Source organism: Arachis ipaensis, chromosome B01 (assembly GCF_000816755.2).
Source record: "Arachis ipaensis cultivar K30076 chromosome B01, Araip1.1, whole genome shotgun sequence".
Classification (NCBI taxonomy): Eukaryota; Viridiplantae; Streptophyta; class Magnoliopsida; order Fabales; family Fabaceae; genus Arachis; species Arachis ipaensis.
In genome coordinates, this window is record NC_029785.2 from 60,751,256 (window position 1) to 60,759,075 (window position 7,820).

At 38.2% G+C, this 7,820-nt stretch overlaps 1 protein-coding gene across 1 annotated transcript in view; it reads right to left on the reverse strand.

Moving 5' to 3' along the window:
* Positions 1-7,820, reverse strand: part of LOC110266042 (procyclic form-specific polypeptide B-alpha-like) — an 88,187-nt gene that overhangs the window by 21,595 nt on the left and 58,772 nt on the right. The window lies entirely within an intron of this gene.

Below are 7,820 nucleotides of genomic sequence, written 5' to 3' on the forward strand. Positions count from 1 at the left end.
ATTTTTCTATGATTTCAGGTATTTTCTGGCTGAAATTGAGGGACTTGAGCAAAAATCAGATTCAGAGGTTGAAGAAGGACTGTTGATGCTATTGGATTCTGACCTCCCTGCACTCAAAATAGATTTTCTGGAGCTACAGAACTCAAAATGGAGCGCTTCTAATTGCGTTGGAAAGTAGACATCCAGGGCTTTCCAGCAATGTATAATAGTCTATACTTTGGCCGAGTTTAGATGACATAAAAGGGCGTTGAACGCCAGTTCTACGCTGCTGTCTGGAGTTAAACGCCAGAAACAAGTCACAAACCAGAGTTGAACGCCAGAAATACGTTACAACCTGGCGTTCAACTCCAGAAAGAGCCTCTGCACGTGTAACATTCAAGCTCAGCCCAAGCACACACCAAGTGGGCCCCGAAAGTGGATTTATGCATCAATTACTTACTTCTGTAAACCCTAGTAGCTAGTTTATTATAAATAGGACTTTTTACTATTGTATTAGACATCTTTGGACGCCTACTTCTTAGATCATAGGAGCTGGCCATTCGGCCATGCCTGGACCTTTCACTTATGTATTTTTAACGGTAGAGTTTCTACACTCCATAGATTAAGGTGTGGAGCTCTGCTGTTCCTCAAAGATTAAATGCAAAGTACTACTGTTTTTCTATTCAATTCATCTTATTTCGCTTCTAAGATATTCATTCGCACTTCAACATGAATGTGATGAATGTGACAATTATCATTATTCCCCATGAACACGGGCCTGACAACCACTTCCGTTCTACATTAGATTGAATGAGTATCTCTTAGATCTCTTAATCAGAATCTTCGTGGTGTAAGCTAGAATGATGGCGGCATTCAAGAGAATCCGGAAAGTCTAAACCTTGTCTGTGGTATTCCGAGTAGGATTCAATGATTGAATGACTGTGACGAGCTTCAAACTCGCGAGTGCTGGGCATAGTGACAGACGCAAAAGGAGGGTGAATCCTATTCCAGCATGATCGGGAACCTCAGATGATTAGCCGTGCCGTGACAGGGCATCTTGGACCATTTTCACAAGAGGAGGGGATGTAGCCACTGACAACGGTGATGCCCTTGCATAAAGCTTGCCATGGAAAGGAGTAAGATTGATTGGATGAAGATAGCAGGAAAGCAGAGATTCAGAGGAACGAAAGCATCTCTACACGCTTATCTGAATTTCTCACCAATGATTTACATAAGTATTTCTATCCTTCTTTTATTACTACATTTCGAAAACTACATAACTATTTTATATCCGCCTGACTGAGATTTACAAGGTGACCATAGCTTGCTTCATACCAACAATCTCCGTGGGATTCGACCCTTACTCACGTAAGGTATTACTTGGACGACCCAGTGCACTTGCTGGTTAGTTGTATCGAAGTTGTGACAAATTATGAATTGAGATTAGAGCACCAAGTTTTTTGGAGCCATTACCAGAGATCACAATTTCGTGCACCAGCACTCCATTATCCTCAATGAAATCAGAGAGGACCAAAATGCCATGAGGGAGGAGCAACAAAGGCAAGGAAGAGACATAGAGGAGCTCAAGCACTCCATAAGATCTTCAAGAGGAAGAACTAGCCGCCATCACTAAGGTGGACCCGTTCTTTAATTTTCTTGTTCTTATTTTTCTGTTTTTCAAATTCTATGCTTTATGTTTTGTCTATGTTTGTGTCTTTATTATACGATCATTAGTGTTTAAGTGTCTATGTCTTGAAGCTATGAATGTCCTATGAATCCTTCACCTTTCTTAAATGAAAAATGTTTTTAATTGCAAAAGAATAAGAAGTGCATGATTTTGAATTCTATCTTGAAATTAGTTTAAATATTTTGATGTGGTGACAATACTTTTTATTTTCTGAATGGATGCTTGAACAGTGCATATTTTTTATATTGTTGTTTATGAATGTTAAAATTGTTAGCTCTTGAAAGAATAATGAAAAAATGAGAAATATTATTGATAATCTGAAAAATCATAAAATTAATTCTTAAAGCAAGAAAAAGCAGTGAACACAAAAGCTTGCAAAAAAAAATGGCGAAAAAAAATTAAAGAAAAAAAAAGAAAGAAAAAAAGAAAAAGCAAGCAGAAAAAGCCAATAGCCCTTTAAACCAAAAGGCAAGGGTAAAAAGGATCCAAGGCTTTGAGCATTAATGGATAGGAGAGCCCACAGGAATAAAATCCTGGCCTAAGCGGCTAAATCAAGCTGTCCCTAATCATGTGCTTGTGGCGTGAAGGTGTCAAGTGAAAAGTTTGAGACTGAGCGATTAAAGTCGTGGTCCAAAGCAAAAAGAGTGTGCTTAAGAGTTCTGGGCACCTCTAACTGGGGACTCTAGCAAATCTGAGTCACAATCTGAAAAGTTTCACCCTATGTGTCTATGGCATTTATGTATCCGGTGGTAATACTGGAAAACAAAATGCTTAGGGTCACGGCCAAGACTCATAAAATAGCTGTGTTCAAGAATCAACATACTGAACTAGGAGAATCAATAACACTATCTGAATTCTGAGTTCCTATGGATGCCAATCATTCTGAACTTCAAAGGATAAAATGAGATGCCAAAACTGTTCAGAAGCAAAAAGGCTACAAGTCCCGCTCATCTAATTGAAACTAAGTTCATTGATAAGTTTAGAATTTATTGTATATTCTATTCTTTTTATCCTATTTTGTTTTTAGTTGCTTGGGGACAAGCAACAATTTAAGTTTGGTGTTGTGATGTACCCTTTTTGGCATTATTTTTACATAGTTTTTAGTATGTTTTAGTTACTTTTTATTATATTTTTTATTAGTTTTTATTCAAAAATCACATTTTTGGACTTTACTATGAGTTTGTGTATTTTTCTGTGATTTCAGATATTTTCTTCCTGAAATTGAGTGATCTGAGCAAAAATCTGATTCAGAGGCTAAAAAAGGATTGCAGATGCTGTTGGATTCTGACCCTCCAGCACTCGAAGTAGATTTTCTTGAGTTACAGAAGCCCAATTGGCGCGCTCTCAATTGCGTTGGAAAGTAGACATCCTGAGCTTTCTAGCAATATATAATAGTCAATACTTTTCTCGACAGCCGGAGTATATTCTCTTCGATATCTAATACACGAACCGAGTCCGTGAGATTAGTCTTCGTGGTATAAGCTAGAATTATTGGCAGCATTCTTGAGATTCGGAAAGTCTAAATCTTGTCTGTGGTATTTCGAGTAGGATCTGGGAAGGGATGACTGTGACGAACTTCAAACCTACAAAAATTGGGCGCAGTGACAGTGTGCAAAAGGATAAGGGTCCTATTCCGACGCTAGTGGGAACCGACAGATGATTAGCCATGCGGTAGCTGTACATGGTATTTTTCATCCGAGATGAGAAATTCGATAGTTGATTAGCCGTGCAGAGATCGTACCTGGTATTTTTCATCCGATAGGATCATACAGGTTGCCATGGAAGGGAGCATGCATGGTTGGAAGAAGGCAATAGGAAAGCAGAGGTTCAGACGCAACAAGGCATCTCCAAACTCTTATCTGAAATTCCCACCAATGAATTACATAAGTAACCTTATCTTATTTTATGTTTTATTTATATTTTAATTATCAAAACCTCATAACCATTTGAATCCGCCTGAATGAGATTTATAAGATGACCAAAGCTTGCTTCAAGCCGACAATCTCCGTGGGATAGACCCTTACTCACATAAGGTATTACTTGGACGACCCAGTGCACTTGCTGGTTAGTTGTGCAGAGTTGTGAAAAGTGTGAATCCCAATTTCGTGCACTAACGCGTCAGGGACGCGTACGTGATGAACGGATAATTTATACCCTTTTGACATTATTTTTACATAGTTTTTTGTATGTTTTAGTCACTTTTTATTATATTTTTATTAGTTTTTATTCAAAAATCACATTTCTGGACTTTACTATGAGTTTGTGTGTTTTTCTGTAATTTCAGGTAAATTCTGGCTGAAATTGAGGGACCTGAGAAAAATCTGATTTAGAGGCTGAAAAAGGACTGCAGATGCTATTGGATTCTGACCCTCCTGCACTCGAAATAGATTTTCTAGAGCTACAGAAGCCTAATTGGTGCGTTCTCAGTTGTGTTGGAAAATAGACATCCTGGGCTTTCCAGAAATATATAATAGTCCATAATTGGTCTGAGATTTGGTAGCGCAAACTGGCGTTTAAATGCCAGCTCCTTACCCTTTTCTGGCGTTAAACGCCATAACTGGCATAAAAGTTGGAGTTAAACGCCCAAACTGGCACAAAACCTGGAGTTCAACGCCAGGAATAGCCTATGCACGTGAAAGCTTCAGTGTTCCGCCCAAACACATACCAAGTGGGCCCCAGAAGTGGATTTCTGCACTATCTATCTTAGCTTACTCATTTTCTGTAAAGCTAGGTTACTAGTTGAGTATAAAAACTACTTTTAGAGATTTATTTTGTACCTCATGACATTTTACATCAGAATTTGTATTTTCTACGGCATGAGTCTCTAAACTCCATGGTTGGGGGTGAGGAGCTCTGCTGTGTCTCGGTGAATTAATGCAATTACTACTATTTTCCATTCAATCACGCTTGTCTCTATTCTAAGATATTCACTCGCACTTCAGCCTGATGAATGTGATGATCCGTGACACTCATCATCATTCTCACCTATGAACGCATGCCTAACAACTACCTCCGTTCTATCTGCAATAGCTTGAGTGCATATCTCTTGGGTTTCTAATCTAAGATTAGAACCTTCGTGGTATAGGCTAGAATTATTGATGGCCATTCCTGAGATCTGGAAAGTCTAAACCTTGTCTGCAGTATTCCGAGTAGGATCTGGGAAGGGATGACTGTGACGAGCTTCAAACTCACGAGTGTTGGGCGTAGTGACAGACGCAAAAGGATCAATGGATCCTATTCCAACCTGAGTGAGAATCGACAGATGATTAGCCCTGCGGTGACAGCGCAGCCGGACCATTTTCACTGAGAGGATGGATGGTAGCCATTGATAACGGTGATCCACCAACATACAACTTGCCATGAAAGGAGCTTTGCGTGCATGAAAAAGAAGACAGTAAGAAAGTAGATATCCCGAGGACAGAGCATCTCCAAAACCTCAACCTGTTCTCCATTACTGCATAACAAGTATTTATTTCATGTTCTTTTACTTTTTACAATTAAAACTAAGAATCATTACTGATATCCTGACTAAGAATTACAAGATAACCATAACTTGCTTCAAGCCGACAATCTCCGTGGGATCGACCCTTACTTACATAAGGTATTACTTGTTCGACCTAGTGCACTTGCTGGTTAGTTATGCGGAATTGCAAAAGTGTGATTGTATTTTCGTGCACCAAGTTTTTGGCGCCGTTGCCGGGGATTGTTCGAGTTTGGATAACTGACGGTTTATTTTGTTGCTTAGATTAGGAAAATTTTTCTTTTTGGTTTAGAGTCTTCCGTTTAAGTTTAGTTTTATATTTTAAGTTTGGTGTCAATTGCATAAGTTTATTTTTCTTTCATTTTTTTCGAATTTTTAGTGTTCAAAGTATAAAAATTTTTAAGTTTGGTGTCATTTGTGTTTTAATTTTCTTAAAAATTTTTCAAAAGTTGCTTTTGGTGTTCATCTTAATATTCAAAGTTTTCCAATTTGTTTTCTTTATTTTGATCTAAAAATTCTAAGTTTGGTATCATTTTATTATTTTTCTCTTTCCTAATTAAATTCAAAAATATTTTTTCTCTCTAGTTAACTGAATTTTCAAAAATTCCAAAAAAAAATTTTCAGATTTTTATTTTGAAATTTTTATTTTATCCTATCTTAGTTTTAAAATTTTGAAATTCAAAATCTTTTTTTTTTAAAACCATATCCAAAGTTTTCAAAATTTTCTTAATTAGTCAATTATTTTAGTTTTCGAAACTTTTATTTTATTTTCCAGTTATTCTGCTTTATTTTTTATTTAGTCGGTTGTTTTTAATTAAATAACATAAAAATAAAAATATAATTTGTTTGCAATTCATATCAATCCCCTTTTCTCCATCATGGACCTAAGTGGAAATGAACAGTCCAGAAGGACTCTGGGGTCATATGCTAACCCTATTACCGCTGCATACGGGACTAGTATCTGTATACCTCCCATCAAAGCAAGCAGTTTTGAGCTAAATCCTCAGCTCATTGTCATGGTGCAGCAAAATTGCCAGTATTCCGGTCTTCCACAGGAAGAACCTACTGAGTTTCTGACACAGTTCTTGCAAATTGCTGACATAGTACATGACAAGAAAGTAGATCAGGATGTCTACAGATTATTACTATTTCCATTTGCTATAAAAGATCAAGCTAAAAGGTAGTTAAATAACCAACCCACAGCAAGTATAAGAACATGGAAACAGTTATCAGACAAGTTCCTGAATCAATATTTCCCTCCAAAAAGGATGACACAGCTAAGGCTGGACATCCAAGGCTTTAAACAAGAGGATGATGAGTCCCTTTATGATGCCTGGGAGATGTACAGAGGAATGTTAAGGAAATGCCCCTCTGAAATATTTTCAGAGTGGGTACAGTTAGACATCTTCTACTATGGGCTTACAGAAAAAGCTCAAATATCTCTAGATCACTCGGCTGGTGGATCTATACACATGAGAAAGAAAATTGAAGAGGCTCAAGATCTCATTGATACAGTTGCTAGAAATCAACATCTGTACTCAAGCAGTGAGTCCTCCATGAAAGAAGAGGCTAAGGCAGCATCTACTGATCCTAGTCCTCAAGAACAAGTTGTTGAACTCAGTCAGCAATTGCTTCTTATGACAAAACAGTTAGCAGAATTTAAAGAGATGCTCTAAGACACTAAAAATGCTAACAAGAATATGGAAGCACAATTGAATCAGACAAGACAACAGCTATCTAAATAGATAATAGAAGAATTCCAAGCTGTTCAACTAAGGAGTGAAAAGACATTGAATAATTCAGCTCAAGGTAGCAGAAAGCCAAGAAAGGAACAACTGATAGAGGATGACCAAACCACAACCCAAAGTCCCTCTGAGGACAGTAAGAGCCCAGAGAGGAAAAATTCTGGCGTTCAAACGCCAGAAAAGGGTGAAAAATTGGCGTTAAACGCCCAGTGAATGCCCACTTCTGGCGTTCAAACGCCAGAAAAGGGAGGGAATCTGGCATTAAATGCCTAATCCATGTCCAGTTCTGGCGTTCAAACGCCAGAAAAGGGTAGGAATCTGGCGTTAAATGCCCATTCATCTCCCTATCCTAGCGTTCAAACGCCAATGAGGGATCAGACACCTGCAAGTGCTGATAATAACTCCCTCAAAAAGGCTTCTCAACCTACCTCTGTAGGAAATAAACCTGCAGCAACTAAGGTTGAAGAATATAAAGCCGAAATGCCTTATCCTCAAAACTCCGCCAAGCGGAACAGGATAAACAATTTTCCTGCTTTACAGACTATCTCAGGACTCTTGAAATAAAGATCCTGTTTGCAGAGGCACTTGAGCAAATACCCTCTTATGCTAAGTTCATGAAAGAGATCTTAAGTCATAAGAAGGATTGGAGAGAAACTGAAAAAGTTTTCCTCACTGAAGAATGCAGTGCAGTCATTCTGAAAAGCTTACCAGAGAAGCTTAAAGATCCCAGAAGCTTTATGATACCATGCACATTAGAGGGTGCTTGTACCAAGACAGCTCTATGTGACCTTGGGGCAAGTATCAACCTAATTCCTGCATCCACTATCAGAAAGCTTGGCTTGACTGAAGAAGTCAAACCAACCCGAATATGCCTCCAACTTGCTGATGGCTCCATTAAATATCCATCAGGCATAATTGAGGACATGAT